Raw genomic sequence first — 6,544 nt, 5'->3', positions numbered from 1 at the left:
GACCTAAGTATCAAGACCAAGGACATCTGTGCAAAATGCATAACATAACAAGGCCAAGGACATCTGTACAACATTTATTTCATAGTATGAAACTATCATAGTGATAGTACGAACCTTAGTACAGGAGTGATTCAAAATCCACCAAGAGTTAAAGGTCAGAGCCTGTCAGTGGCTTTGTATCCCAGGTCAATAAGACTTTTATTCACCATTTCTTTTTTCTTGGATTCATAAAAACAGCTGATGTACAGAGCACCCTGTTTGAGTTCACCTTCTGACAAACAAGCCCCACAGGGGATTAGATTTCATTGCTCCACCCTGGTTCTGGCTATGCTGGTGAGTGGCAAAAGCCTCTTGCCTAAATTGGACCTTCAAATTGTTTATAAGCATTCCTGTTTCTAGTCACAGCTCCTCACAATCTCACGTCTGAGTTAAGTTCTCCTAACTTGCATGGCTGTAAGACTTACCAACAGGACTGATGAGAGCAAGTAAATTCCTGTTCAACAAAATACACCCTTCTACGGGGATATCCAGTCTTACAGTATTTAGTACACAGTCACAACATTAAAATGGCATGTGAGAATCAATACAAAATATTTATTTTTTTCCAAACCACAGAATCTTTAATCCCAGATCCACGCTATAAATTTACCAGAATTGTAAGCCATTAACATTTTTCTAAACAATGCAGTCCAACCGGAAATAAAGGTAATTTTCCACCGGCATGGGTGTGTTATACACTACTGTTTTACAGAATGGCTCTCTGAGTAGCATTTTCTTAAATTCTCCCACAACCACTCTGTCAACATAAGCAGAAAGTATTCCCACCACTCTACTCTGAAAAGAGATCCACAAGAGGGTCTTGGTCAATGGAAAAGGGAAGATGTCAGTGACTTTCACTAATCAACAGTATAAGAATGATTTCCCTTGGAAAAGAACAGAGATCCTTTTATATATTGTGGTGGCCAAAAACTGGGGCAGAATTCATCAGGAAGATGAAAGCAATAGGAGAGAACCCTTATGACCTCCATTTTAACTTGATAAAATGAACTTTGTCTTATGCAATATTACTGAAAACAGTAACCACAACCAAAAAGGCCTAATAAGCCTGTTACAGGTGTCAGTCAAGGGAGTCACATTCTGACCTTGAATTTTAAAGCCCCCTTAAATGAAGAGGTGTGGACTTGGATTAAAGTAAATACAATATTCTAAACTAAAAAGCTCAATAAGACACCCTAAAATAATTAACCAAAACATCCAAACAATGGCTGGATAGCTAATGTAGGTTTTTTTGTTTTGCTTTTTAACTATGAATTTTTTTAGGATCTCAGATTAGTGTATATTCGGTAAGATAATGCTCAGTTATTTTAATAATAGCTGCTTATTAAAAAATTGAATTTTAGCTTAAGGCAATGCCTCCTGATAATAATCACAAAGATAATTAACTGGTATAAAACAAACAAACAAAAAATACAGAAGAAAATACAGCCAGCCTCAATAATAAGACAAGTCTGGAAGGGTTAAAGGGAGATTAAACAAGACTATTTAAATACTATGTTACAAGTGCACCTGCTTACTTCATAACTGCAGAAACCCATTTGTTTGCTAGATCACCATTACCTTTGTTAGTAGGTGTACAGACCACCACTCTGAAGTTATCCTTTTGTGCTGAAAACTTTCAAATCCCTTGTTTGGTCAGTACAAAATATTGCAAGGTGATGCACGTGCAAACTCTTCCTGAGGAATTATTTATGTGTGCAAATTTGCAGCCTTATAGAAAGCATGGCATACAGCAAGGGGAGTGGCAGCGGTAGAGGTCTGAGCACTGGGGACGTGTGTAGCATTCATGGCCACAGGCATTGGTTCTTCTGCAATATCATCTACCCACAAATCAGCTTTCATTCTAGAACCCAAGAAAGGGATGATGACTGCTGTAAACTCGCAAAAGGGACCAGGTCTGTGTTTATACCCACTAACCTACCACCTATGGACTACGAGGCTCTGAGTCACACCACCAGCCTTCGCTTTCTGCCCCACAGAAAACAAAGCAGTGAGTCCTGTTGGTTAGGGTGCAGCTGTGACAACTGAGTTCATGAGATGACACCGTTACTGAAGTTTAAGGCCAACTTTAAAATATATACCAATACATACTGCCTGTCAAAACAAGTTATCAACTATTTACTTTTACATGTCATCATTTCAAGATAACTGATCTGGTTTTTTTAAGGGTCTAATTTCAGGCTGCACATATATACTAGTAAGGTTAGTCAAATCAATTATGTATACTGACTAATCAACCAATCAATCTGCATATACTATTTTCTGTCTTCAATGATTTGGGCCTTCAATGATTCGATATAAAAAGTCAGTAATAAATTGGGTTGGAAAACTGTATACTGTACTGGCAAGAAATATACAAGTAAATTTGACAAGAAAATACTTTCTGGCAAACAGTACTAGACAATACAAAATGGGAAAGGTCAGATTTTATTTTCTCTAATGTTCTAAACTAAGAATTCTGTTAATTTTCAGTTAAAGAAGTTTTTCATACTGCAATGATGTCAAGGGGCCATGATGAGTAACAACTAGGACACATGCGCTGGGGACATGTATATACCCTTCCTCTAGAGCCTTCCAATAATCAAGCTTAGAGTACCAAGCCCCGACTCACAGCTGGCTGCAGTCACTGCAAACGTTTAGAGATACTACATTTTGCAAACTCTGCCTACATTTTGTTTACACGTACGCAATCATAAAAAAGAATATAAAATATTTCTCCATTGGCTTAATAATACAAAAGCATCCAAAGATGTCAATGCCAATTCACATCTTAATACAATGCTTTTATAGGGAAAATTCCGTTGTTTGCCAAAAAAGAAGGTTTGCTCCAGAAAAAGCAGCTGGGTACATAGTAGGATAGTGAAGAACTCATCCACATTTGAAGAAAAGTTCTAGTTTTATTCCTTTCAGAAATATTAAAACAATTCAGGAGAGACTTCGGTTCCAGGTGTTACTTATGAGCCTGCAGCAAATACCCCATTGAGGAAAGTAAAATTTGCACTTCATGATAAAATGAATCTTCCTTGACACTAGAATGTTCCTGGTGTAGCAAAATAGAGCCTGTATATGTTCTTACAGTAATCAATATGTTCCAAGATGCTCAGAGTTAGACATGTCCAATTAAAATCCTCTACAATGTCCATTAACCCTGGCTGATAAGTACTTAAAAAAAATCTGACGTTTTCCTTTGACGTCTTTGTATAATTTCCCAATCTAAGACCCCTACTCAGACAACTTACTTGCTCCCAATATGTGACTTCTAACTCTCCCTTCCACCCCATTCTCAAAAAAGGATAACTGAAGTGTCAGAGGTAGCTCTATGAAAAACCTACAAAACAGACCCTGGTATGTCTCCCACTCTACCCCAACCAATGTCAAGCTCTCTGAATAGGTAAATATTATTAGTCATCTGGAGCCCAATGGAGCCTATGAGCAATTCAGACTCAAGCAAAATTGAGAGAAAAATATTTTTCCCTTGACACGTCTATTTTTCTGTTTCTTTCAAAAACTAGAAAAGCTTCAGACTTTTAGGAAGAGCTAAAGAGCACTGTGGGCATGGAGAAACACAAAATATAGCTCTGCCACAGCTGGAAGGGCACCTTAAAACAGCAGTGCTAATTCTTTCCCATTACATTAAAATATAATGTTTAATAGATGCAGGACTGTAGTTTGTTTTTATTTTTCTTAAGTACTTATCTCACCCATTTAAAATGAAATGGATTGGGAACCCCAGATTGTTGATTGCACTGGGATTTAATGACTATCTCTGCTTCCTAGAGCATCACAGGAAGCAGCTCTTAATAATTCTCAGCATTAAAGGGAGCTTCAGTGCTCAAGTACTGCCCATCCCTAACCTGGAGTACTGCCAAGACTACAGCAGCTGGGGAAACCACGTTCAGCAACAGAGGGAATGGAAATAAACGCTCTCTGAGAGTTGGTCCCCAACATCAACACAAATATGCCTCAGTGAGGCAAGGGAACGTCTAATGGGTAACACACTTCCATTTTCCCACTCAATTAGCATCCTGCTATAAAGTCACACAGATATTTTGGTGGGTTATCTGGGATACCATTAACTTCTCCAGGAAGCATCTGTGAGTTTGACAACATGGTCACACAGTTGCAAAGTGCACAAAGCTCAAGGCACAGAGTAGAAAAAAGTTGTGAACTAATGGGGCAAAAAGTTCTAGCAAAAGCAGAGTTAGCATTTTCCTTTAACAATAACAAGACTTTCTAATGCTAAACAAAGACCAACTCTTTTAAAGGGGTTGTTTTGGTTATGGGTGAAAAAATACTGTATTATAATGATCTGCTTAGTTTTAAAGCAAAAGATATCTTGACATGTGAAACCAATATGCCAAAGTGCTGAGTCCACAAATGAACAAAACAAGTGCTTTAAGGAGAGGAAGAAAAAAAAAAGATTCTTCTGCTCTTGTATTTTTGGAGGAAGCTGCTGATTTTGGCCGTCGAATATCACTTAGCAATGATCGCTTTCCAAGATGCATGTTCCTCACAGAATCTGTAGATAAGCTCATTAAGATTGTCCCATTTCAAATCACCCCCAAGTCTAGCAGCAACTGTTTTTAGGTTTTGTTTTTTGTTAGTTTTTCTTTTTTAAAATTACAAACCAAAGTAAGAGTCCAACATCCTCTTCTAAGAACAGCTTTGTGACAGAGCTCCTGAGTGTCTGCAGGCCCCCGCTGTGCTCTGAATACAGTCTCTGCAGCTCCAGTGTGTCCTCTTTTCCGGAAGGAAAGTACATTCAATACATTCACTATCTGTACCCCCTGGAACTTGCACATGCTGACGAGCTGTCTGAAAAAACATCAGAACAGAAGAAGTATGAATAGCAGATAGCATTTGACAGTGGTAGAAATGTGTTTATTTAAAATTTCTTATTCTTCTCCCAAGTCCTTGAAAGAGGACCTTAAAACCCCTCAAAACCACATGGTTTGGAGTGAAGTAAATAGAGGCCAAGATTATCAGTAACTGGAATTGGACCATTATCCCATCGTAGCAGAGACAAAAGAATCTGGTGGCTTCTTGACAAATGCTTGAGAATCACCACCAACAACTGGACATCAGAAGTGCCACAGCTGCAGAACAGCCGACCCCGATCACACATATGCTGTGTGAGAACACTGTGGGTATCATTATGCTCCTGCACAATTATTGCCAGTGGATGCCTTACATCACCTAACCATCGAAGGTGGGAAGGAACATCATTACTTACTATAAGCCAACTCATCCCCGGCTCTCTTACGGGACTGGTCACCTCTAGGGATAAGAAAAGAAAAGGCAGTCAACAGAACTGACTGACTTCACACACCAAGACAGGAGAATTAAGTCGGCATGATTGATAATGAAAATAGAGCAGATATTTCACTTCTACCCCTATTTTAAAACAGACATTAAACATAAGCTAAGTCATTTATAACCTGAATATTTTTAGCTAAAGGGTGCTATCTCAAATACAGAAAGCTATTAAATGAAGAAAGGATCATTTATAAAGATGGTTTACATTAAGTTCAGAAAACAGATTCAGACTTTGTCTCTGAAGATAAACTTTGGTTCTTCTATCCACATCCCTGGTGACCTGCACCTATTAGGGTAAATTTCAAATATGAAATAGAATAATTAAAAAAAAAACTTAAAAAAAGTCTTACTGAGACTAAAAACTGCTTAAAGCCTTTGAAAAAAAATTTTAGAATCTCACACCTTAATACACTTTTTGAAGGCAGGACATGAATCTTCACATTTATTAACCAGTTCATCCTCAACTGCCTACAAATGAAACTCTAGCTTCACTTCATAGTTAAGATTAAGTAGAAGTTCTAGAGCCAGCCACTGGTAAGGCAGTTAAGGTGGCTGGATCTCACATGGCTGGCCCTGTGGTTCAAGTCCCAGACCTGGCCGCTTGAGAAACATGCTGGCCATATGTGTATGTGTGCCCAAAATCCCCAAAAGAGAAATGGAGAAGGGCCTGCAGCATGACCATCCCGCCCGGGGGGGGTGGGCTTTCTCTCCCTCCCCCATCTCCAGTGAGTGCATGCACCCTCTAGCAAATTAAGGAAGGAAGAAAGGAAGGGGTTCTGTGTAAGTCCCATTCTACCTGTACATCCTATTTTTTTTGTCTCTCCAGTTTTTCATACAATAATCCACACAAATGACTAACATGCTTCAACAGTGATTGATAATCACCAGTTTGCCAGTGTTTTATTCCTCAGTCTCTTAGTGGTATTTATATACTTGATCTTTCCTTCCTGAAACACTTTCTCCATAGCCTGACCTTCCTTCTCTGCCATTTGCTATACCCTATAATCTCCTTCGGAACTAAAAAAAAAAAAAAAAAAAGACATTCTGTCCTTAGTCGTCTTTCCTTCTCTATGCACATTCTTCTTCTCGGATAGTGATCCTGTGGCTTTAAATACTCTCCACGTGCCAGTGGCTCCCTGACTTAACATATCTAGCTCTGACTTCTTCCCTA

General features: G+C 38.7%; 1 long non-coding RNA gene across 1 annotated transcript; it reads right to left on the bottom strand.

Moving 5' to 3' along the window:
- Positions 1-567: 567 nt before the first annotated feature.
- LOC106736199 (uncharacterized) lies at positions 568-5,399 on the bottom strand. The gene is made up of 2 exons (XR_001371283.2): positions 5,291-5,399; positions 568-4,872 (listed from the first exon to the last, which is right to left on the bottom strand). It is a non-coding gene; the product is annotated as an uncharacterized LOC106736199 (long non-coding RNA).
- Positions 5,400-6,544: the final 1,145 nt, after the last annotated feature.

This window comes from Tupaia chinensis, unplaced genomic scaffold (assembly GCF_000334495.1).
Source record: "Tupaia chinensis unplaced genomic scaffold, TupChi_1.0 Scaffold000683_1, whole genome shotgun sequence".
NCBI classification, from domain to species: Eukaryota; Metazoa; Chordata; class Mammalia; order Scandentia; family Tupaiidae; genus Tupaia; species Tupaia belangeri.
The sequence above is the reverse complement of the archived record's forward strand: the minus strand, read 5'-3'. Positions and strand labels throughout refer to the sequence as shown.